The sequence below is a fragment of the Artemia franciscana genome, chromosome 2, assembly GCF_032884065.1.
Source record: "Artemia franciscana chromosome 2, ASM3288406v1, whole genome shotgun sequence".
NCBI lineage: Eukaryota > Metazoa > Arthropoda > Branchiopoda > Anostraca > Artemiidae > Artemia > Artemia franciscana.
The window spans coordinates 35,444,885-35,472,378 of record NC_088864.1 but is presented as its reverse complement, the minus strand read 5'-3'; the positions used below and the strand labels follow the sequence as shown (position 1 = coordinate 35,472,378).

The 27,494-nt window shown below is 34.7% G+C and overlaps 1 long non-coding RNA gene across 1 annotated transcript; it reads right to left on the bottom strand.

Annotated features, from left to right (window-relative positions):
* On the bottom strand, positions 1-25,073 carry LOC136040821 (uncharacterized). The gene is made up of 2 exons (XR_010620895.1): positions 24,772-25,073; positions 1-681 (listed from the first exon to the last, which is right to left on the bottom strand). It is a non-coding gene; the product is annotated as an uncharacterized LOC136040821 (long non-coding RNA).
* Between the last annotated feature and the right edge of the window lie 2,421 nt (positions 25,074-27,494).

The window sequence follows — 27,494 nt, the reverse complement described above, 5'->3', positions numbered from 1 at the left end:
TAAACCTTCAAGTGTGTATTCAAAATAAAAAATTTATGCAATGCTACAAAGTTTGCTAGTTAAATAATACATATTCCAAATCATGAATAGCAGGAAAAAGAAAACAAATTTCCAGTAACAGATTTTACTCGATAAAAACGAGTGAGTAGCAATATGAGCAATTCAGTGGCTTCATAGCCAATACCTTGAGTTACTCCTGAAAAAACCTGAAGATTTTCACAATCACTGAAACATAAGTCAAAATATTTTGTAAGGATTATTTTTCGTAATTTTTATCACGGAAGACAACACCACTGATCACAAGAAAATATGCATGTCACAACTTCATTATTAACGTTAATTCATAATATCTAAGCTTTTTAGCTGTTCTTCTATGTTTTTTTGTAGAAAAAGCATTGATTCAGGGTCATCAGATATGGCATTAAAACTGAAAAACACAACTTTTTTGGTCCTCTTCGAAAATCTTTCTGCAAGTTCTCTTGATGTTGCTGATACAAAATCTCCAGATAATTGGGTTGCAGTAACTAGACCATTAACACAAAGAGGCGTGGCAATCGATAAATCTTTCATGTTATGGCTGGAATCTCCAACCCAAATATAGATAGAATTTGATCCAACTATGAAATGAAATATGAATGTCAGACCATTCCTTGTAGCAGCAAAGTTGTGCACCAACATATCCTGAAAGGATTTAAAGGTCAATATTCTTACTTATTATTAATTAACTTAAAAAAAAAGTTCCACAAAACATGCTATTCAACGAAAAGTAAGAGTTCCATTTAGCCAAAAATGAACAGAAATAAAGTCAAATAATCTTCCAAACGTAAAGCCACAACAAACCACTATCGATAAATAAATGAAACTCAAAACGAACAGCAAGCACAATAAATAGCAGAGTCAAACTCAAAACGAGCAGAAACTAATGTGAGTAGGGCTGGTAACCCCCATGCCTTCTCAAAACCAGAACATAATTTGCACTTTGCTAAAAAAAGAAACAAAAAAAAAAAAACCATGGATTGTCAGTTTAATTGATATATACTAATATTTATTCCTTGAAGTTGTGATAGTTTTTCATTCATGAAAGTAAAAAAAAGTGAAAACATTCAAAATTTATTTTGTTTAGAGTAAGGCGCAAATTATGTTCTGGTCTTGAGAAGGCATGGGGGTTATCAGCCCTACTTGTGCTGATTTCTGCTTTTTTTAGTTTGACTATGCTATTTATTGTAATTTCTGTTCGTTTTGAGTTTCATTGATTTATTGATAATGGTTTATGGTAGTTTTATGCTTGGAAGATGATTTGACTTTATTTCTGCTCACTTTTGGCTAAATGGAGCTCTTTACTTTTCTTTGAAAGACTTGTTTTGTGGAAAGTTTTTACAATTAGTTTCTGTTCATCTTTTATTGACATAATCTTTTTAAAGAAAAAAAATAATATATCTTTTCAGTTTTTCTCTATAAGAATGTATTCTTTGGGTTGATATTTGTATGTTGGAGAAACTTTTCTGTAACAACCTGGATACACTTACACTCTTTTTATTTATTCAGATTGTAAGAACAGAAGTCGTAATAGTAAAAGCCCCAAAATACCCCAGTTATTTTCGATATATTGCTGAGGTGTCTTATTGGCAACCATAAACACAATGCCTTTTGATTTAGTTTAAAGCAACATTAATTTTTAAAGCATAATGGGCCAATTGCAAATTGTGGGGGTTGACATGCCCAATATCCCTAAGGATATCGTTTCTTGACCGTTCTACTATGCTGAATAAAACGGTTGTATCAAAATTTTGACTGGATGCATTTGGAAAATAAATGGGCTTGAGAGAAAGGCTGTTTACCCTCCAATCTCTTTTATCTCTTGAAAAGGGCACTAGAACTTTTAATTTTGAATTGAATTAGCTCCTTTACAAGTTTCAATAATATCTCTAGTAATTATAGAGAGGTGCTACCTATGACATTGCTTATATGCTCTTTTGGAAACCTGCATTCATACAGTTTTTTACTTTAATAGAAACTCCTCCAAAACATTCCCTGCAATTTTCACTTCTGGCTAGTTCAAAATCTTCTGGCTAGTTCAAAATCTCCCACAACTTAGACATAAAGGTCTAACCTAGTAATATAAGTTGTTCTTCAGATATTGCTTTGTCACCTTCGAAAGTCCACATGCTCATATTTTGTTTTGGTTTATTTCAACATCCACCTAACTTCCTTAAAAGCTTCACCTTAATGCCCTTAGCTTGCGTAGTCGCAGTAGATGTAGCAGCATTAATAGCAGTATGCGCATAGCACCTGTGGTTTCTTCAATATACCCTTCAACACACGCTGAAAGTTTCAGCCTAATACCGTCAATCAATATCGAAGCATTTCAGATGCGTCTGCTTGACCACCTGTGTGGGCATAGCGTGTTCCGAATCAGCTCCACACAGTTTCTATATATACCAAACTTTTAGCCTTAATATCCTTAGTTTTAATAGCAGTAGTACCAGTAGAGTTATTTGTAGTAGCTTATGCCCTTAGTGGCTTAGTGATAGTAGTAGTAATAGATGTAGTAATAGTAGTAGCAGTATGAGTAGAAGCAGTTGCATTGGGATACAAATATTTTCTTTTGATTGGTTCAACATCCCTCACAACAAGCCCTGTTATTTCTAACTTCACATGCCAAACTGTTTCTAAGATATTGCTGTTACACCCTTTTGACAAACTGCATACAGACGGCGTGTTGTGATTCAGTTCACCTTCTCCCCTCAAAATTCATTGAAAATTTCACCTTCATAGCCTTAGGCATAGTTGCAATAGTAGTCATAGTAGTAGTATTGATGTTACTAGTAATAGTATTGAATAGCGGTGGCACTGCTAGCATTGTTAGCATTAACATATTGTCTTTTGGTCAGTAGAACATCCCTGTCTTAAAGTCCTTCAAGTTTCAATTTAATACAATTAGCCATTGCTATGACATTGCTGACATTGCATTTGATAACCTGTATCTTCATATACATCTTGAAATTTTCATCTCAATGCTCTTAACCTTACAAGTAGTTGCAATAGAAGTAGTAGCAGTATAGTAGTAACAGTAGTATTAGCAGTAGTGTGCACATATTGCCTTTTGGTAAGATGATATTCCCTGTTAAGCAGTCTCTGAAAGTTCTAATTTAATACCCAAACCAATTCTTGTGATACTCTATTTTCACAGTGTGTATGCACATAGCCTCTTTTGATTTAGTTCAAATTTCCCCTCAATATTGTAATGGAGTATTGTGATAGTAGTAGTGGTGGTAATTGTAGTAGTATTGGTAGCATGCAAATATTGCCTTTTTGATCACATAACTTATCATTTCCTGAATTTATCAAATTAATATGATTAGTTATTCCTGTGTTACACCCTTTTGACAATCCGGATACACATAACATGTTTTGATCTAGTTCAACACCCTCCTCAACATTCTCTGAAAGGCTCACCTGAATGCCCTTTGTCTACTTTGAAAATACAGTTCAAATATGGACACCTTTCTCAACAACACATACTTGATGTTTCATCTTACACATACATCATGGTTTGAATCTTAAAAGGGATCTAGAACTACACATTTTCAATCAAATGCCTCCAGTAACTTTGACTATTAAAAAAGGGCTCTATAACATTTAATTTCCAATCAAATGAGCCCCCCCCTCAAGTTTTTATGATCAGTCTTTCCACATAAACCTTATATACCCTCGAGATATAGCTTACGACCCTTGCACTGAGGACTGTGGGGCTGGGTTGTCATCCTCAAAGACATAATTTCCAGACCTTTCAACTCTGCTGAACAAAATGACTATCTTAAAATTTTGATTAGATATGTTTTTGGAATTGATGCGCATGGGGGGGGGTCTAATTGCCCTCCATTCACTTTTAACTGTTGAAAAGAGCGCTAGCCCTTTCAATTTCCAATGTATCAGATACATTTCAGGAAAATACGAGGTGTGTGTGTGTGGGGGGGATATCCCCTCCGAAGTTTATACGATCACCCTTTCTAAATGAAACTTATATATACTCACAGGGCACAACTTACAACCCTTACTCTGAGGGATGTGGGGGTGGGTTGTCATCCTCAAAAACATAATTTCAGGACCTTTCAACTACATTGAACAAAGTGCTTATCTCAAAATTTTCATTGGATGTGTTTGAGGAAATGGTCGGCATGGGAGGGGGGTTACTTACCCTCCAATCACTTTCGACTATTAAAACGTGCACTAGCCCTATCATTTTCCAATAGAATGAGCTCTTTTCGAAGTTTCTACAACAACTCCTTCGATACGAAGTGCCCTGGTCTAAGACCAAAAAAAAAAAAATAATAATAATAATAATTTGTGCCCACACCATGCACTGCCTATGATAGACGCATATACTCATGCCATGTTTACCAGTTTTTTAGGAAAAAAAATTGTCCAACATTATGGAAAAAGTGATTAGCTTTATGTTATGCATAAATGACCAGGTAGTATGAGAAATTGTCAAAGGGAAGTCAGATAATGTAATAATCAATCAGTCATTACACAAAATGATCAATTTCTATGGGATATCAAGGGGATCTGATAACCTAAAATAATTTTGCGGGTCTCAGCGCAAGCTGACTGTCTCAAACACAAAGGGTCAATAAGTGAATTCTCTATGGGGATTAGCCACAATCAAGAACTGCTGAGAATCTATGGTTTGACTAAGAGGTTTTACTGAAAAATACAACGAAATCTTATGTCCAATGTGTTGGAATGACTTTCAATCTAAACAAGTAGCACCATAGGGAGCTCCTAAAGCTGCCAAACTGCTCAAATGATATTTCCTTTGAGCTCATTTTTAGTGTTTTCCTTGCAGGTATGCAAGAATATTTCTAGGGACTGCCCTTTCCTGAACTTTGAAGAACATTTTTTATTCTATTTAGTTGGAAAAACAAAATTTCACACATTTTAATGATGTAAGTTTTATTGCGGTTCAATATTTGTATTTCTAGCATAAAACAGGAGAAGTTAAATGGTTTTTCTAAGATTTTTTTTTTGAAAGTAGGTTTCAGCTTTTAGTTTTCTGTTGTTTACACAGATCTCTTATACAAGCTTTAAAGGTTATGGCAATCAATTTTAAATAGTTTTACCACACAAACTAAAAAAGTTTATAATGGATGGGATAGTGTAATCAAGTAACCTTAATACATTTGAATACAATAAATATGGATTTTTTAACTCATTTTGACAAAACAATAACTGTTATCCTCTCTGACTAGACATTACTAATGCATTAAATGTTTCAACTGTAATATAAGCAAAATTATATTTATTAGCTTTCCCAACTGAAGACTAATCAAGCCCCTCTAAGAAGCAGAACAATAATAGAACCTGTTAATTCAGTTTGTCTCTTTACATACTGAAGGGCACACTTTGTCAAATTTAAGTACTGAAAAATAGCTTTCGGGAAAACAGTTCTACCCCTTATTAAATCAATCCACAAAATTAAAAATAAGACTTGCAAAGAAATAGTTTTGTTGTCTTTTGATGGAAAAAGGAGAGTATACAGGTCAATTCTTCAGATGAAAAAAAAACTAAAAAAAAATGTCTGTCAATATTCACACCTTCCCCCCCCCCCCCAGAAAAAGAAGATTTCATCTGAGAACATCAATCTGAATTGGAAAAGTTTATATACCAGTGCATATCTTATATGGTGTCTAGTTGTGTTGCGAGAGCAACACTTTGGTATTGTCCCGTTTTTTTTTTTTTCTATGCCGCCGATCTCAGCTTATTCCTCGAAACTGGTAAGGGCCTGACCTGTGCGGTTTCTACGGAAAGTGTGGACCTCAGGCCGGATTGATGAATATGACAATTCATTTTGGAAAGCTCCGCAGAACTCTTGCCTGGGGCCAAAAAGGATGGTTTTTGCTTGTCCACGAGCCAGAGCCTATGGTGTGCGAAGTGAAGTGGAGTTATATAGCCTATGTCACAGAGGATTATCTGAAATTGTGCAGTCAACCTTTCATTTTATCAAACCATGTTTCTGCTTTCGAGTGGAAAGCTCCGTTCTAGCAGCCAAGCAGGCAGGCACCACTTTCAAATTGAAGATGGACTAAAATATATAAGTGTTAAATATATGCGGCAGTTACCCGACACCACAGCCAATATATTTTCTTTGAGTGATAAATAGAAAAATTTACAGAAGCAAAAATGTGACATTTTCCCACGGGTCCGAAAGTTCTGCCATCTATTGTCTCTACCCATTTCTGTTCGTGATTTCAGCTGAGTTTATCATTGGGTTTTTCGGACTTGGAATTGCGGTAGAAAAATGGTATCAGATGTGCCTAATAAACTTTAAAAGTTCTCTCATTGCTAAAGAAATTGGAGTTTATCCTTTGCTCCTTTCTAAGTGGTGACGTTAGAAAGTTGGCCTACGGCAAAAAAAATTAATCAGCTTTTGAACTAAAGACAGATAAAACTTTTTTCGACGGCAATCGATAGCTCTTGATGAGCTGACCGAAGTATATGACGTCCATTTTTTGGTACAAAAATTTCTTCATGAGGTATGCCATTTTGAAAGTTTCAAGGGGTTGACAACTTCAGTAGTAAGGTATACACTGAAATGAAATCTAGGCCGATACAAATTGTGACACATATAGAGGAATTGTAAGCAACAGTCGGCTGTTAGGTAATAATCACCTTCGGCAAAAGGGGTTAGCAGCTTTTGCTAGTTGGTGTATCTATTATTTGTTTCCAGTGCATTTGATGGTAAAACCAATTGGGTTCCAGTGGTGAAACATGTAGGAGACTTGTAAGTAATAATCTGCTGTAAGGCTACAGTCAAATTCAGCAATGAGGGGTTTGTAACTACGCTAGTTGGTGTACCCATTTATTTGTTTCCGGTGAACTTGATCCCTATCACGGGAGAGGGACTTATAAGTAAGAATCGGTTCACTTTGGGCGAGAAACGGCTGTTAGCTCATAATCATCTTCGGCAATGAGGGGCTTGCCACTTTTGCTAGTTGGTGTGCCTATTAGTTGTCTCCGGTGTATTTGATGGTTAAACCAATTTGGTTCCAGTGGTAGGACATGTAGGGGACTTGTAAGTAATAATTGGCTGTTGGGCTACAATCATCTTCAGCGGTGAGGGGTTTGCAACTTTTGCTAGTCGGTGAACCCATTTATTTGTTTCCAGTGAACTTGATGTCTATCACGGGAGAGGGACTTGCAAGTAAGAATCTGTTCACTTTGGGCTAGAAATTTGTGCACATTTTGCTAGTTGGTGTACCCATTTATTTGTTTCCGGTGAACTTGATGTCTATCACGGGAGAGGTACTTGTAAGTAAGAATATGTTCACTTTCGGCTAGAAATTTGTGCAAATACAAACGATAACGTAAAACAATGAGGTAGTCTCGTAATAATTAGTGTCACCTATGGTATTTTAATCCCGAAAAGTTACGGATAGCTTTAAAATACCAACTAGATTATACAAGATATTGTTCCAAGTTTTCATCCATCACGATGTCTACGATTGAAAAGGACAAAGGTCAACTGGCTGTAAAGTCAATTTAATCCCTTCTTTTGATATTATTTTGTAGTTGTTGTTTTTACAACGCTGAGGAATTGCCTTTGGTCATGTGATAACTGATTGCGTTCTTGTTTGAACACACCGTTTTAAAAACTTCGATCGGCTGACAACTTCATCATTTAACCTATAGCGAAGAAACAAGCACAAACGAGAATGTAATGTAAAACATTTAGATAGTTTCGTAATAATTAATAAAATTTCATCTATGGTATTTTGATCCAGAAAAGTTAGGGATAGCTTAGGTTAAAAGTTAGGGTCAGTAATTTCTCTTTGAGTGTCCCGGTCGTCATTTATATTCCTTGTGTCCCGGTGTGCCGGTCGTTATTCGTGTCCCGATAATTTTGACGTTGCTCTCGGGATTCCTTGGCACGCTTTCTTTTGCCATTATCTCTTTGAGCCGCAAGCCTGTTTTCACGTTGTTCTTGTGATTCCTCGGCACGGTTTCTTTTGGCATTACATCTTTGAGCCGCAAGCCTGTTTTCACGTTGTTCTTCTGATTCCTCGGCATGATTTTTTCGGTAATTTATCTTTGAGCCTCAAGCCTGTTTTCACGTTGTTCTTGTGATTCCTCGGCACGCTTTCTTTTCTTACTTTCTCTTTTAGCCGCAAACCTTTTGGCATTAACTCTTTGAGCCTCTTCCTCGGCTGTTTCTTCTGCCATTGTAGGATTTATACTAAAATTTCTCTTTGAATTAACTCTTTCAGCAGCTTCCTCGGCTGTTTCTTCTGCCATTGTAGGATTTATACTGAAATTTCTCTTTGAATCGCCCCCTTATATACTTATAATGACATCATATACAAAACCTTATATACTTATAATGACGTCATATGCGGACAAACACACAAACATACAACTTATTTTTATATATATATAGATTATTCCGAGTTTTCATCCGTCATGATGTCTACGATTGAAAAGGATAAAGTTCAACTGGCTGCAAATTCAATTTAGTCCCTTCTTTCGATGCTATTTTGTTGTTGTTTTTTCAACGCTGAGGAATAGCCTTTGATCATGTGATTATTGATCGATAGCGAAGAAACAAAACCAAAGTGTTGCTCTCGCAACACTTTAGTCGGCGAAGCCGGACAAAGGTTGCCGCAACACTTCACGTCGCCGTGGCAACTTAGGTCTAGTTGTATTTATATTTAGGACAAAACTTGTTGACAGTGAAGCTTACAAATGTCTCTGACGTTTAATTTGTTTCTGACACTGAATATATACTGAAAGAGAAAACGATAAAAGGAATTATTAAATTTAAAAAATAGCCTACAATTTTTTTTAACGACAAAACATTTAATTGGCAGGAACTTGGTTTGAAAAGCAAATGTCAGCATTAATTTGTACACAAGAACTATCATCAAACAGTTTGCGGTACCGAACTGCAGTTAAGGAGCGACCCGGCACAATAGTAACCAAAACTCTAAAAAACAGAACTTTGATACCAATAGATACATAAAAAGAATCAGACTTTTATGCTGATTTCAAATATATTGGTCTAGCCAAGTTTAGTCTTACCCACCAAAATTTACAGCCTCATTTTTAAAAAACGGAAAAAGACTCTCTAGAAGTACAGAGCCTTTATGAAAATCACACCATGAGATTGAGCATACTAGAGAACCCTAATGTAGAGGTTTCAAGCTCCCATCTGCAAAAATGTAGAATTTTATACTTTTTGCATGAAGAAAGATCACGGATGCGTGTTTATTTGTTTTTATTTCCCAGGGGTGATTGTATTAACCCAGTGGTCCTAGAATATGGTGGGAGGGCTCATTTGAACGGAAAATAGAGTTCTAATTCCCTTTTTAAGTGACCAAAAAAATGGAGGGCAACTAGGCTCCTTCCCACGCTAATTTTTCCCCAAAGTCACGCGATCAAAATTTTGAGATAACCATTCAGTTCAGCAAGGTCGAAAAAAAGGATGACTTAATCCCCCACAATCCCCGGGGGGAGGGCTGAGAGTTATGAACTTTGCCCTAGAATTGGTTATTGGGAAATATACAGACATTCTTGAGGGGGATTTTTTTCTGGTAATGGGGGGGGGGGGGGTTACGTGGGAGGATCTTTCCATGGAGGATTTTTTTATGGGGGAAGAGACATTGCTAAGCGGGGGACGCCAAATTTCCCAGGATTATTTAAAAATGATCCTCGCTTTTTACGCCAAGTTTTTTAGTACTTTCATAAGAGCTATTTATTCTAATTAAACGACTTTTGTGATTAAGGGGTCATTCTTAAAGAATTGGAAAAAAATTCGAACTTTAGCATAAAGAGCAAGCTACTGACTAGGGGGTGAGCCCCATAATATACGTAATAAAAATATAGGAATATAAATGTTCGTTACGTAAGTTAATTCGTAAGTTGTGTATATTTATTACTAATAAAAACGTTCGTAAATAAAATTAAAAGTTCTACTGCCCTTATTGAGTAGCAAAAAAATTGGAGGGCAGCTAGGCCCCCTTATCCGCCCCCTTTTTTCAAAATCGTCCAATAAAATTTTCGAGAAAACATTTAGCCGAAAAAGTAAAATTAATATGCAAATTTCGTTTTAATTATTCATGTATGGTGAGCCAAAATCAAAACCTGCATTAATTCAAAAACGTTCAGAAATTAAATAAAAAACAAGTTTTTTAACTTAAAGTAAGTAGCGACATTAAAACTTAAAACCAACAGAAAGATTATTCTGTATATGAAAGGGGCTCTCCCCTCCTCAACGCCTTGCTCTTATGCCCAGTTATGGCACAGTTCTATGCTATGCAGCATAGGATATCCTTCAGCACACCTCAAAGTGGTATAGGCATGTAAACATTAATGAGCTTCATGCCAGGAAGGATGATAGCTAACGTGCTTTGGAGGCCCCTAAGACTTGGGGACGTTGCAGTCAATTTTATTCCAAGAAAATATAGATGGATCTCAGACCAAGGAAAAGAGTTATGAATACAGCTACAGTATTCCCACAAAGCAATGCAAATCCTGTATTGGAATGGGTCTCAAGAAGTCAGTAAGTTAACCATGCTGCAGCATTCTCTGCAGGTGATGGGACTTCAAATATGGCGAAGAAGTCGGAAAAGCAACAAGCCATAAATTTGGGAAAACCAACAACAGTTATAAAGCAAGCAAGACTAGCTATTGGTTTTTGGAATATAAGATCTGTCAAACAAGAAGCTGTGCAAGCTCTCTGTGTCAATGAGATGGAGAAGTACAGCATTGATAAATTATTCGTTTCCAAGAATAGAATCTCCACTTCTGGCTCTACTGTAATTACAGTGCCCAAAACACTACATCAGTTCCATATTTTCTACGAGTAGACAATAACTCGAGACTCCATGGCGTTGGTTTCAATATGAACGAAAAAAAAGGAAAAAGAAAGAAACGCACTTCTTGAGTTGCCACCTATTTCTACGAGACTGACGAGGATGAGACTTAAAGGAAGCCAAGAAAATGTGTCCATTCTCTCCGCATAAGCCTATATCCCTACTCGTGATGCTGCCAATGCTGCTAAGGTTGCTACTATGCAGATTTGCAACAAATTTTCTCTTTAATGCTGCATCAGACTACCTGATTACTGCTGGAGATTTCAACGTAAGAGTTGGCTGTAAGGTCAGACCACTATCCAAGTCCTTAGAAAATTTGGACAAGGACACAGATGTGAAAATGGGCAAATACTGGTAAACAATGCCTTGATGAATCATCTTGTTGTCACCAATACCATATTTCTGCACAAACCTAGCCATCTCTTAACATGACACTCTAATGACAGTGTTAATAAAGCCCAAATGCCTTTATTCTCATCTGTCAGTGCTATGAATGCTCAGTAATTTAACAGTAATTTTAACTGAGCGGAAACAGGCCAAAATTGGGGTCTGATCCCAGTTTTCTTCTTGCAAAAATCCTGCTGCTTCTTACAGCTTGGAGGAGACAAGCCAAAAGCCTGAAGTGACACTGATAAGCTACAAGATAAAAAAATTTGGAAAATACTAAACATGGAGCAGAAGAACCGTTTTGATGCTATGAATAAGAAGGGAAAAAGAACCGCAACCAAGAAAAGAACCAAGGATGGGAGACCTTCAAAACAATAAAAAGAGACACTCTCAAAAAGATCCTAGGCCAAACAACAGTATTAGATTACCATTCGAATCCTGTCAGTAGAAGGAGAGCAAAGGAAAAAGATAAGCAGCCCTAAAGATGTTACAAAAGAGCTGCACAAATAGGCCAAGAACTCTACTTATCTGGACTGCCAAAAAATGTGGGAAGAGACTGCTTTGTCATTAGAGAAAGCAGAATATGTACATGACACCTACAAGCTTTGCCGGTTCCCAATGAATCGAATGGTAAAAAAGTTGAAGTGTCTAAAGTTGTCAAATACAGATCAGAGAAAGTCACTAGCTGTCAGAAGGAGCATTTGTTCATACGGAAAGATGCTTTCCAAACCCTATTCAATCCAATTTCATCATCAGCTCCAGGTGATTTCATCCTTAGTGTTCAAAAAGACTCTTATGCTGTTGAGCTGGCCACTCCAACAAGAGCAAGGATACTCAAGGCAACTAAGGTCCTAAAGAACTACAAAGCCCTGGGCAAAGAAAGTCTACCTCAAGAACTGTAAAAACAATATCCCCAAATCACAGCTGAACAGCTCTCTCTCTCTCTCTCTCTCTCTCTCTCTCTCTCTCTCTCTCTTTATATATATATATCTATATATATAAAAATAAGTTGTCTGTGTGTGGATCTGTGGATGGATCAGGTGACGTCATGTTTGTTCGCATATGACGTCTGAATTATTTCACACTAATACAAAAGAAGAAAAAAACTAAAAAAGGTAAAAACTACAAAAAAAACTAAAAAGAAAAAAAAACTAAAAAAGCTAAAAAACTAAAAAAAACTAAAAAAAGGTAAAAATCTAATAACTAAAAAAAAACTGAAAAAAATAAAAAAAGGCAAAAACTACAAAAAAAATAAAAACTAATAAAAAAACTAAAAAAGCTAAAAAACTAAAAAAACTAAAAAAAGGTAAAAAACAAAAAAAAACTAAAAACTAAAAAAGAAAAAACTAAAAAAAAGGAAAAAACTGAAAAATAAGAGAAAAAGAAAACTAAAAAAATATTAATAAATATAAAAATATAAATATAAATATAATTTAATAACTAAAAAAAAACTGAAAAAAATAAAAAAAGGCAAAAACTACAAAAAAAAATAAAAACTAATAAAAAAACTAAAAAAGCTAAAAAACTAAAAAAACTAAAAAAAACTAAAAAAAGGTAAAAAACTAAAAAAAACTATATATATATATATATCTTAAGATTATATCTTATCTATATATATAAAAATAAGTTGTCTGTGTGTGGATCTGTGGATCAGGTGACGTCATGTTTGTTCGCATATGACGTCTGAATTATTTCACACTAATACAAAAGAAGAAAAAAACTAAAAAAGGTAAAAACTACAAAAAAAACTAAAAAGAAAAAAAAAACTAAAAAAGCTAAAAAACTAAAAAAACTAAAAAAAGGTAAAAATCTAATAACTAAAAAAAAAAAACTGAAAAAAATAAAAAAAGGCAAAAACTACAAAAAAAATAAAAACTAATAAAAAAACTAAAAAAGCTAAAAAACTAAAAAAACTAAAAAAAACTAAAAAAAGGTAAAAAACTAAAAAAAACTAAAAACTAAAAAAGAAAAAAACTAAAAAAAAGGAAAAAACTGAAAAATAAAAGAGAAAAAGAAAACTAAAAAAATATGAATAAATATATATAAAAATAAGTTGTTTGTGGGTTATGTCTGTCTGTCTGTCTGTCGAGTGACGTCGTGTTTGTCCGCATATGACGTCTGAATTATTTCACACTAATACAAAAGAAGAAAAAAAACTAAAAAAGGTAAAAACTACAAAAAAACTAAAAAGAAAAAAAAACTAAAAAAGCTAAAAAACTAAAAAAAAACTAAAAAAAGGTAAAAAACTAAAAACTAAAAAAACTGAAAAAACTAAATAAAGGCAAAAACTAAAAAAAAACTAAAAACTAATAAAAAAACTAAAAAAGCTAAAAAACTAAAAAAACTAAAAAAACTAAAAAAAAGGTAAAAAACAAAAAAAAACTAAAAACTAAAAAAGAAAAAACTAAAAAAAAGGAAAAACCTGAAAAATAAGAGAAAAAGAAAACTAAAAAAATATTAATAAATATAAAAAATATAAATATAAATATAATATAAATTAGCAATCAACAAAGCACCGAGACACAAATGACGACCGGGACACAGGGAGTATAAATGACGACCAGGACATAAGTAAAAAAAAAAAACTAAAAAAACTAAAAAAATGGTAAAAACTACAAAAAAACTAAAAACTAATAAAAAAACTAAAAAATCTAAAAATCTAAATAAACTAAAAAAGAAAAAAAAGAAAAAAGGAAAAAAATAAAGGAGAAAAACAAAACTAAAAAACGAATGTATATACAGACCGGGACACCGGGATACAAATGACGACCGGGACACAGGGAATATAAATGACGACCGGGACACAGGGACACAACTACAATGGGGACGCCGGGGGGCACAGGGGGATATAAATGACGCCCGGGACACTCAAAGAGAAATCACAGACTGGAACACCGGGACACAAATGACGACCGGGACACAGGGAATATAAATGACGACCGGGACACAGGGACATAACTACAAAGGGGACGCCGGGGTGCACAGGGGGATATATAAATGACGATGGCGACTCAGGGAATGGTTGATTAGCAATCACCATCAACAAAGCTCAAGGGCAATCATTAGAATCATGAGGTATAGATCTGAATACGGATTGTTTTCCCATGGACCATTATATGTTGCATGTTCAAGAGTCGGTAAACCTGACAATCTATTTATATGCACAGACAATGGGACAGCAAAGAATGTTGTATATTCGCAAGTTTTACGTAGTTAAAAACATATATATATATATATATATATATATATATATATATATATATATATATATATATATATATATATATATATATATATATATATATATATATATATATATATAACTAAAAAATCTAAAAATCTAAATAAACTAAAAAAGAAAAAAAAAGCAAAAAAATAAAGGAGAAAAACAAAACTAAAAAACGAATGTATATACAGACCGGGACACCGGGATACAAATGACGACCGGGACACAGGGAATATAAATGACGACCGGGACACAGGGACACAACTACAACGGGGACACCGGGGGAAACAGGGGGATATAAATGACGACCGGGACACCGGGACAGGGAATGGTCGATTAGCAATCACCATCAACAAAGCTCAAGGGCAATCATTAGAATCATGAGGTATAGATCTGAATACAGATTGTTTTCCCATGGACCATTATATGTTGCATGTTCAAGAGTCGGTAAACCTGACAATCTATTTATATGCAAAGACAATGGGACAGCAAAGAATGTTGTATATTCGCAAGTTTTACGTAGTTAAAACCATATATATATATATATATATATATATATATATATATATATATATATATATATCTATATTCACAGGTGGGACATAGGGACACAACTACAATGGCGCGTAACTATTATGGCGCGTAACGACTTACGCGCGCGGGGGGGCTTGGGGGGGGGGGCGCGAAGCGCCCCCACCAACTAGGTGTTGGGGTGGCGCGAAGCGCCACCCCAACAGCTAGTATATATATATATATATATATAACGAAAGGAGAAATCATCAATGCAACAGCACACATTAAAAAAAAAAAAAAAAAAAAAAAGAGATAGAAGGAGAAAGGGAAAACTGTTTTCCTAATTATATATATATTGAAGAAGCTTGGAGGATATATATACACACACACACACACACATATAAATATATATATATATATATATATATATATATATATATATATATATATATATATATATATATATATATATATATATATATATATATATATATATATATATATATATATATATATATATATTTGAAGAAGCATGGAGGACCAAAACGATTTGAAGACATCAGTTATTCTCCCATCATATTATTGGAAGAACCATATGAACAATCAGAAGGAAACCTGCTGAAGCCAAAATGAGTATACTTTGGATTCCATGTGTTGTTGTCTTATGCATTTGATACAAAATTGTCTTGCTGCAACTATGTTGAAACCATGCTTCCCACATGAAAGCATTGCCATCAAACTCAGTTGCTTTGCACAGGATTCTTTTAGATATTTAACATGTTGGCTAAATTGAAGTTTATTATCAATGTGTATTCCAAGGACTTAATGACAATAGGTTACTAACAGTTCCTCCTCATATAGAGTAAATTGGGGAGGTCTAATATTCCTCTTGGATCTGAACAACATAACTTTGGCTTTAGATGGTTCAAAATCAAATCTGTTCCTAAGGCCCATAACTCTATTTGATCCAATGTTTCTTGGACTATTTTTTCTGTTTCTTCTACTGTATTTTGGACAGTCCAGATATTATTATCATTTGCAAAGATTCCTCCTTTGCAGTTATTGTCTTCTAGAGATTATATCGAATTCTCTGACATTATAATGGAAACTTACAAAAAAAGCTAGAAATGAAGCAACCAAACTGTTGCGTGAAAATAGGCGGGAGCTTGAGTCAATTTTGATTAGGAATTCTGAAAAAAATCTGAAAGCATTTAGGTGGTATGTTGGTCGTTTTTCAGGAGATAGGTCACCATCGTCCACTGTTTTTAAAGAAGGTACAATTCTTATAGAAAAGGATGTCTGTAAAGCTAAGAGGTTCAACTGTATTTTTAGCAGTAGTTTTGAGGTTTCTGGGACAGAGTTTGACCAAAAATGAGTTGGAGTCTAGTATCAGGAATGATTTAACTAGTCCGAACAGAGTATCTGAAGACTGTTTATTTTCTAATTCCAAGGTTTTGAAAGCACTGAGAACGTTGGGTACGGGTAAAAGCTCGGATATTGATGGTATTACAAATATTATGTTAATAAATTTGGCATCTGTTTTATGTGAGCTCCTTGTCATACTATTCAATTGGTTGTTTTCGGCTGAATCTCTTCCAAGCAGATGGAAAGAAGCTTTTGTGAAGTCACTATACAAGTCTGGTAGACGTGATTCTTTTCAAAAATTACAGAGTAATTTCTATTACTTCAATATTTTGTGGAATAATGGAAAATATTTTGGTTAATTGTATATGGTTACACTATGAAGAAAATGGGCTATGGTCAGAGGCTCAATACGCATACAGGCAGAAGCGTTCTTGTAGTGCACAACTTTTGGGGGTCATAAAAGACTTCCAGCAGTATGCTGAAGACGGTGACCCATTTGACTGCATATATTTTGATTTTTCTAAGGCCTTCAACAAAATATACCACTCTAAGTTACTTCAAAAACTCCAAAATCTTTGTGAGCGTACACGTAGGTGGAATGAAAGTTTCATGATTGGTAGAAGTCAAGCTGGTGTTGTTGGTCAGGCAAAATCCTCAAGCATATTGGTTAGTAGCAGGGTTCCACAGGGTAAATGCTTAGGTCTGATTTTATTCTCCATATATATAAATGATTTACCATCAGTTATAAGAAATTCTACAGTTAAAATTTTTGCTGATGATGTGAAATTGTAAAGCAAAGTTGGCTTAGTACAAGATGAAAAACTACTCCAGGAGGATATAGAGTTTAAGTGAATGGTCCAGGGTAAACTATATGATTTTAAACACTTCAAAGTGTGCTGTCATGCACTATCTCTGTAGAAAGTTGGTTGGGAATCCGCATCCTCCCTATTTGATTGGAAGTACCAAAGTACCAGAGGTGAGGACTATCTGCAATCTTGGCATAGTATTTGATTAATTATTAAAGTTTGATGAGCATATGAGGATTGTCTCAGGTAGAGCATGGTTTACATTGTCAAGAATTAAAAGACTATTTTTGAAAGTTTAATGTGAAATTTTTTTTAGCTATAAAAGTCAAAGGATTGCCCTATCCTTGAATATTACTCTCCAGTATGTTACCATATAAATAAAGATGATAGGAAGAAAATTGAATAAATACAAACATATGCTACAAAGCGTATTCCCTATCCAAGGCATTTGTCGTATTCAAAATATTTAGAGGCGTTAGGATTGCCGAGTCTTCACTTCTGTCTGAAGTGCTCTGATCTTTTCAGTACCACAGTATTGTAAATGGTATTGTAAACTTGGATTCAGAAAATTTCTTTCAAAGAAGCCATTATACATCAACCACGCAAAACGCATTGAAATTTTACCCCCCCCCCCCCTCCCCAAAAAAAAAATACAAAATAGGTGAGATGTCTTTTGTAAATAAATCAATAAAACATCAGAACTCATTACCTGATAGTTGTGTCACTGCTTGTACTGTTCTTAGTTTTAAGACTGAGTTAGTAAACACCTCTTTTTACAGTGATGTATATTGTCAACCATAAGTCTACCATTGATTTTTTGTTAAATAATCCAGCACTTGCCACTTTTTGATTTTTATTTTGTATGTTCTGCTTACAAACTATTGGATGAATAAATAAAATAAATAAACAAATAATAGCCTGGTCCAAGAACACTACCTTATGGAACACCTCTTTCCACCTCTATTTCTTCTGATCTTTCATGTCATACAGTCACATCAATTTTCCTATCTGACAGGTAACTCAACGTAAATTTCATCAGATTTCCATTAATTTTTCCTTTAGATAAACCTTCTAGTATCTGTCTGTGAACCAAATTATCAAAGCTCCTTGAATACCCAAGAACACTGCAATCATTACCTTACCATTATCAAGTGCATGAATGATACATCCTGATCATGTCACCTACTGCATTTCTCTCTCCGCAAAAATCTGTACAAACATCCTACAGCATGTTAGCTTCCTCTATTGCAAAGCTCAGCCTTCCTTTTACTATTCTTTGATATATCGTAGCTCCAACAGGAAGGAGAGTTACAAAACAATGACTTTCTACTTTGTTTGGTTTATTTGGTTTTGGGATCATGATGGCTGAGCCATTCTTCCAAATTACAGGGGAATTGTCCTCCTGGCACACCTTGTTGGTAAGTTGTAGCAGAAAAACCTTCCATTTATTAGTCAACCTTTTAAAGAAAACCAGGTGTATGTTGTCACAGCCTGGTGAAGTTTCTGGTGGTTTCTTTAGGACAAATTCAAATTCTGCTTTTGAGAAGGGTTTATTGTAATTTGATTGTGATTGTTCTACAGAAAGTTTTCTTGCTTTAGTGACAGTTGTTGAGTTTGGGCTAGTTCCTTCAAGTGGATCTTTCTTACCTATTGTCTGGAGGAAATGACTTGCCCCTTTCCTCAGCTTTTGTTTTATTATCAGCAACCGCTTGTTGGCCCCTGTGGATGGTGGTACAATTTTCTCCTATTCATCTTTCTTATGAAAGTGTACACTTTTCCAAATGGATCTCTGAAGCTGAGATTCTCAACAAATTGCTTCCAAGATTCTTCTTTAGCTTCTTTTATTGTTCTTCTAAATTCTACCTTGGCCAATATTCTCTTTCTATAATTTTCTATTGTCAGAATCTTGTTGTATTTGTTTGAAGATTAGTTGAGTTTCCTTTTACTTAAGCTACACACTTCACTTCACCATACTGGTTCATTTCTAGTCTTGTTACCCAGTGTCTTGACAGGGATGGTCTTCTTAGCCACTTCTAGCATCAGATCCTGTAATCTTTCAATTTTCTTCTCTGTAGTCATTACTGCTGCCAGTTCTTCTTCAAGACTTATCCTTGTAAGTTCTTCCTGGAAGTAATCTCAGTTAACTTTCGACAATCTAAAGGTAGGGCATGTTGGTGGGGTTTGACTTCTAGGTATAGATTCTTTATATTCAATTATCACTGGCTCATGATCACTGGTTAGAGTTGGTTTGGAGTCCAAGGGGTGTCACAAGGCCAATGTCATAATTTTTATCAAGAGCACTTGGGATACCTATACCACTATGATTATGAGATCCACATAAACACCAGGCATCTGAATGGGCACTAAAGTCACCAGTAATCATAAAAGGCTCCTTATCTTTTATCACTTTTTTAACTTTATTGAAAATGTCCTCTGTTTGTAGTTCATTTCCATCAGGCTTATATACAGTAGCAATGACTATTGTATCCTTCTTACCCAGGAATACTTGGCAAGCTACCATCTCAATTTTAGAACTTGCATTTTCTTCAATATCTAGTTTTTGTAACATTAATGACTTTTTGATACAAATCCATATTCCTACTCTATTTTTTCTTATTACTTCATAATTTCTAAGTCTACATGAATACTGGGGTTATAGCCATGTTTCTTGAAAGCACTCAACATCAATTTTTTTTCTAAATAGCAATCGAATAAATCCCTTTTGCCTTTTCAGAATAGATTGGATGTTAAAAGACAGCACCTTCATTCTGGTTTATTTGCTAGATTCCTAACTTCTTCAATATTGATTTCAACTTTGAACATTGAGTGCATAAGATGACATAACTTCTTTATCCTATCTTTCATTCCTAATTCCTTGATTTCTATCACTTCTGGCACCTTAAATACAAATAACAATAGCTGTGGAAGAATATTTTTAGGTTCAAGGAGGGATTACTCTTTCACAACCTTCTTATTCAGTGCATCTGCATAACTCTAGTATGCCCTAGCTGCTCTTTTCATTGGTAAATTTTGGGCAACTGAAATTTTTATGATTTCATTGTTTTGTTGGCAGGCTGGGCAGCTTCCAGATGTTGTTGAATGGTTTTTCCAATAGTTAACACAGACATACTTTTCGTATTTTCCTGACTCTTTTGTTTCTAGTTTTAAGGGACATTCTTTAAAAGCATGTTTGTTTGCACATCTCAAGCATACAGCATGAGGTGACCTACATTTTTCTAGAGTATGGCCATACTTTTGACATTTGAAGCACTGTATCATTGGTTGGTTGTATCTCTCACTATTCCTTTTTCTTCCATAAAGCCAAATACACTGGAAAGAGAGTTGCTCTCAAATGCAACACAATAACTCAGGCTATCTTCTAACTTTTTGGCCTCTCAATTGTATCTTTTCAACCTCTTTAATTCCTTAATCTAAATATTAGTTTCTACCCTGTGGTCTGTCAGCAGTTCTTCTTTTGTATAATCTAGTACTATTTGCTTGATTACACCATAGCAGACCTGTCTTTTCTCTTCAAGTGCTATATAAACATCATCAAACTTCTAGATTTTCATTAAAGTATCCAACTCATGTTTGTGATTGAACAAATACAGATAGCCTATTCCTATCATAGTTTGAGTAAAAGTCAACATTTTCTGTTTGGAGAATTTTCTTCAGTTCTAGAGTAATTGCTCTGTCTGATGAAAGTTTTCTCTGTGCGGTGAAAACCACTGTTAGATTTGCCACTGATTCACTGCTTACAAACTCACTAGTTGCCTCTATTCTATTATTCCTTGTGCTGAATTTCTCTAAAAATCTTCAGAGGTTTTACAGTTTTAGAGGTTTCTTGCTCAAGAGGTGAGCCACTTCTCTTACCATTTCTTTTTAGTACATAACTAATCCCTTTGGCCTCCATAGGATTTGCAACATTTGTGATGTCCTACTCTTCCTCTTGGGGGAGGTGAGGATAATCAACTGATAACCCAAAATATCTATTATGGACACTTACAGAAGGTACAAGTTGTAAGTTCTGGGTTTGGGGGGCATGATATAAATGACCAAGATGACTTGTATATGGCAGAGATGCATAGTAAATGGTGGGGGGGCCCTTGTGTTTCCTGATATGTTGACTGAGGTTCTTATAAGTGAAACTTTTTTGGTGGTTGGTGGGACTGTCTAGAGTATACTGGAAATGACTGGGTTTGAGGTGATGAGTATGCTATGTGTGGAGTCAAGAATGATGTTTGTGGAGGTGAGAATCCTTTATATGCTGGTATTAACCCTGTTTAGGTTATATGGTTCATCTGTTGTGGATGGCTAGTACCCACTGTGATACTTCTCCTGGGGGAGCCCCCATTAAAGGGTGGAAATTCATTACTCAAGCCTAATCTGAGTATTCTAAATGCTTTTACCCAAAATAAAAATTTCAGAATACCAATAGATCCAAAAATAAACCTATGCAAAAATATATTTTTCAAGTTTACCATGTTGTCTGTTTTTGTCCAAAATTGCTTGAGAGACTCATGAATTGGCAAAAGATCCTCTTTGTGCTTTAACACCTTGGGGTACTTGAGAGACTCTGATTTGATCTGAGAGATTTGAGTCTCTTCTTGGCAGCAATGTCAGTTGAGACTTCTTTCAATATAACTAATTTGCTTTCTTCTCAGCATGTTACCATTAGTTGCAACCAGTGCTGCAACAAGTACTCCAAATTTTTACTTAAGTATCAAGTATTAAGTACTCATTGTTTTTTCCCTTAAATATCAAGTAATAAGCACTTTACAAATTCTTACTTAAGTATCAAGTACCAAGTACTTGCCAAAATTGTACTTAAGTAGTACTTCAAGTAATACTTGAAGTATTTATTATATGTATGTATATTCTATATATATATATATATATATATATATATATATATATATATATATATATATATATATATATATATATATATATATACGTTGGCACGCTGGTGTTGGAATTCTGAGTCTAAGGGGCACAGGTTCAATCCCAGTTATGACCTATTTAGTTCGGGATGGGGTCAGTGGCATGACTCTGTAAGCTCAGCCAGAGTCAACCCAGGTCTAAATGGATACCTGGAGAAATCTGGGGAAGGTAAGCAGGAAGGTTGCATGAAAGCACAGGATGGTTGGCCCCAGCCCCCCATTGCACTTCCTGGCTGAGAGCCATGAAACAGAGATCAGCACCACCAGTTTGGACCTTAAGGGTCTAGTGCCGTCTTACTTACTTACTTACTTACTTATATATATATATATATATATATATATATATATATATATATATATATATATATATATATATATATATATATATATATATATATATATATATATATATATATATATATATATATATATATATATATCTAATATCAAGCCCATTCTACCTTTTTGTTAAAGCCATTCTGAAGGCTTCTTAGCCCTTTCCCTTACCTATAAAACGTCCCCTGTCATTCCTCTCTTGGAAATCTTAATCAAGAACCAGAATTTCTGTTTTATTATTTTTAACAATTTCCCTTTTTTGGCTGGTACACACCCAATGAAGTCCAAAAAAAATAATCTTAACCAATTTTCAACACAACGGCTTGAAAGGAAAAGACTATAAAAAAACTAAGTGCAGTCAAAAAACTCTTAATCAGATTAGACAGATCACATGACAGGATTAACACAGTGCACATAGAGTTGAACTTCTGGTGATTAATGTTCAATCAAATCTGCCACATTTGAAAAAAATACAGGGTTATTATGAAACATGTGGGAATGATGGAAAAAATATTGAAAGTATTGTTTTCTGTTTTTGGCTGGTACACACCCAACAAAGTCCAAAAAAATAATCTTAACAATATTGAAAATATTGTTTTCCCTTGTTTGGCTGGTACACACCCAACAAAGTCCAAAAAAATATTCTTAACCAATTTTCAACACAATGCCTTGAAAGGAAAAGACTATCAAAACAATTAAGCACAGTAAAAAAAAACTCCTGATTGGATCAGATGGATCACATGACAGGATTAACACAGTTCATGTAAAATTTAACTCCATATGCACTGAAAATATTGAAAATATTGTTTTCCCTTGTTTGACTGGTACATACCCAACAAAGTCCAAAAAATAATCTGAACCAATTTTCAACACAACAGCTTGAAAGGAAAAGACTATCAAAACAATTAAGTGAAGTCAAAAAACTCCTGATTGGATCAGACAGATCAAATGAGAGGATTAACACAGTGCACATAGAGTTGGATTTCTGGCAATTAATGTTCAATCAAATCTGGCATGTTTGAAAAAATACGGGGTTATTCTGAAACATGTGAGAATAATGGAAAAATATTGTTTTCCCTTGTTTGGCTGGTATACACCCAATGAAGTCCAAAAAATAATCTGAACCAATTTTCAACACAATGGCTTGAAAGGAAAAGACTATCAAAACAATTAAGTGCAGCCAAAAAACTCCTGATTGGATCAGACAGATCACATGACAGGATTAACACAGTGCACATAGAGTTGAACTTCTGGCAATAGTGTTCAGTCAAATCTAGCACATTTGAAAAAATACAGGGTTATTCAGAAACATGTTGGAATGGTGGAAAAAATATTGAAAATCGAAAAATAAACTTTGGATTGGCTTTGAAACAGATAAAAGGTAATAAAGTAGCCTAGTTCATTTTCAGATTAAATTAGTAAAAATCTTAGCAACAAAAAACTCAAATTTAAAAGTAAGGAGTCAAGTGAGTCATAAGCATTTTGTAATTTTACTTAAGTATCAAGTAATAAGTACACCCTAGAGTTTTTACTGAAGTACAAGTAATGGAAAATTTTACTTAAGTAGTACTTCAAGTAAGTGACAGCACTGGCTGCAACTACTTTCAATACAGCAATTTTAATTGACCTCAGCTTCAAACTAAAAGGAACAGACAATCTTCCTTTATAGCACGTTGTCTTTTTTTTAATATGCTAGCCTATACATCACTCATCATATTCCCAAGATCATTACTAAAACACTCAGTCAGGCACAGTCTACATAAAAAATCAATCCCTATTAAAAGCACCATCAATACAACATTTACAATAGGCCTACTATCAACATCAGATAAAACTTTTTTCTCTCCCACTTTCACACAGCCTATAAACTTAATAAATAAGTCTATCATCCTATAGGCTACCTCAAAGATTCATCATCAATCATAATTCCTAATGCAAGTCCTACTGAAAGCTCTGCTAATTTTCTCCTTTGCACAACTCTTTATACACAGGATATTGCAGTGAAAAAATTTTAGGTGGTTGATGGGGCTGTCTAGAGTATACTGGAAGTGACTGGATATGAGGTGGTGAGTATACTATGTGTGGACGTAAGAATTATATTTGTGCTGGTGTTGAGTCTGTTTGGATTATATGGTTTGTCTGTTGAGAATGGCTAGTAGGCTAGGCTACCCACTGTGATACTTCCCCCAAGGGGAACTCCCATTGAAGGGTGGGAATTCATGAATCAAACTTATTCTAAGTATTCTAAATGCTCTTACCCAATATGAAATTTTTTAGAATACCTATAGATCTACAAATAAACCTGGGCAAAAATTTATTTTTACCAGTTTGTCCGTTTTCGTTCAATATTCAACGCTGTTCCGATTTGAAAATATCTGCCTTAAATTTAGACTGATATGGTCCTACTTGTCGCCCAGTTTTCCGTTCTTCCAGGTTTCAGCTTGTGAGGAAGTTATCTTTATTTCACCCTTTCTGAAGGTTTTCAGAAGTTCCTTTTTGTATTTCTTCGCAAGCCTCAAAGCTTTCTTTTGAGATTAATTACTCAATAAAGCAACCAGGAAACAGAACAGCCTATCTTTATTTCCTACTTTTGGTATGTCGGCCCATTTACTCGCGGCAGTAGCGGTCTGCATTTACTATTTTTCCGTCCCATGTTTCTATAAAAAAAAAAAAACAGATACAAAGTTTACTAGGTGCCTTTTGGATAGGAATGCTGACCTTAACGGGTGCTAGAAGTCTAAGAACCTGAGGATAGACGAGAAAAAGCATCAAAGAAGTTGGAATTTCAAAATTATTTCAGCTGGACGTAACATTTTATGTGTGCTAGAAAACACTGAATGCGGATACTAAACGCCAAAAATGAGCCAGTTTTAGGTGGTACAAGGAAGTCCACTAAAAGGAAAATTACGCGTGCCACCCGTTTACACTGATCCAATCATTTTTCAAGCAGGACTATATTTTTACAGGCTTGTAATTGGCATAAACAAATTGTAGCTGGTTGGCTCTTACTCGAGCAATTGAGGATCTTTTAGCAACGATAACCGGACCCATCATTGAGAAGACAAGCTCGGTCTATTTTACTCGTGACCTGCAGCCCAAGAATCATTCGCGCAAGGGATAACCTTACTGAGATACCTTTTTTGATCCTTCCAGAATTAAATGTACAGATTTTCATTCGAGGACAGCTTAGGTCTCTTAGCTCTTTACGCCTCATTTACCAAAGTTAGGTGCAAGTTAATTTGTTTTCCAACAGGTTCGTCTGCTTCAGTAAGATCCACAATTTCTTCAGATGAAAAGTGGAGTTTCAGACAAGTTTTCTTTCGAGACTAAGGCTGCAATGTTACTCGTAATTTTCAAATTCACGTATAATGTGGCTATTTTAAATGTTTATCAAAGAAATCAGTAAAAATTTATTTCGAAGTAACTGCAACAGACACTATATTCTTAATCAATAAAAAGGTGGGAGAGTGGAATCAATAAGAGGTGGTTCTGCAGAAAATTTTCAACAACGCTGACACGGCATCTGGGTCTAGTATACACGGCTTTATAGCTTTTGTGGTTGAAGTCGGTCGACTGAGAACAGCTTTTTATTTGCCATATTTGATTTTTCTTGAAAAATCTGCTTCAAATGCCTCAATTTACCTTTTAATAAGTACCAAAGGAGACCAGAGCTGCCAAAAAAATTCCAAAACACGAACGACTTCCATTTCAAAACCCATAGCTTGAATCGGTAGAGGGTAGTGTGTGGACTGAAACCCAGCCTTTTCATTTCTGTTATATCAAATATAAGTCTTCAATTTTGGGCCATAGTTCATGTCATGCTGGCTTTCCAAGCAAAATGTTTTTTCAGCAAAAAAAAATTAGGTCGGCGTTTTAGCTCATTAGCCTACTGTATGAGAACTTTTGCCGCTCTATACACTTTCAACCCATCTAGGGGCCTGCTGAGTATGAAAACGAGACTTTGCAAGCATCTACCCTCTTTGATCATAACTATGCTGATCCTTTCACTCTCGAACTAAATTTTACTTTTTACCTTCGAACTAAAGTTTGCTTTTCGGAACTCCTTTGATGAGTAGAGTCAACAAGCAGTTGCTTAAGGATTATGGAACTCCAACCACGATTTTGCAATTTTTTTATAAAACTGGTCTTAAGGTGCTTGAAAAGGGTAATATTTAAGTTTCTTTGACAACTTTGCCTAACTACGGCATCTAACAATTGCCAAGCTGATGCAAACTATAACAATTAGACCTTGTTAGAACTATAGACAGAACTACAATTGACTTGACTGTAACAGCACTACAGCAATAATACTACTGCAGTAACAACGTTCAAATTCACTCACCATTTGCTTGAGCTTTTGTTTATAAACAAAACCATTTTTACTTTTACTCGAGCTTTAAGCATTCTGTTGTTTCATGTTAAAAATAGCATTTATAACAATTGAGTTTATAATGAAAGTATCAATTAAGCTAAAACTGGTTGACTGGCTGAAGCAAAATTGTCTGTTTGGTAAAAAAAAAACATGTTCATATTAATATTATAAGGTGAGTTATTATTGTTTTTCTAGTTTTGGAGGAAAAGCAAATTTGTGTTTCATGGTTTATACAAAGTAAAACAAAAAAATTGATTTAGTAGCAAATAAACGGAATATCATATAGGAAAAGATCAGTTTCCCATTTTTATTGCATTTCATGTTTTCTTAAGTCCTGTGGCTCTAGTAATACGTTTTCTTTTAACTTCAGTTTTGGAGAGAGTTAACTCTTTCAAAAGGATCACAAAAATTGCATAATGAATAAATTAAATATTTTTTTTCGAAGGAAAGTACAAAAAACTTTAAAGGAGCTTAAGCTATTCCGTATAGAAGTGGGCTACTTTCTCTTTAACCTCTTGCTCTTTCTGACATAGTTTCATAATGCTTTAGAGAAAGCATTTATGGGTCCAATAAAAGTACCTAATCGGTAATTGCAGCTGCTTATTTTCCAATTACCTTTAAAGGGATTTGAACTGAAAATTATATTGTTAAAAGTCAGATGTGCATCAATAAGCT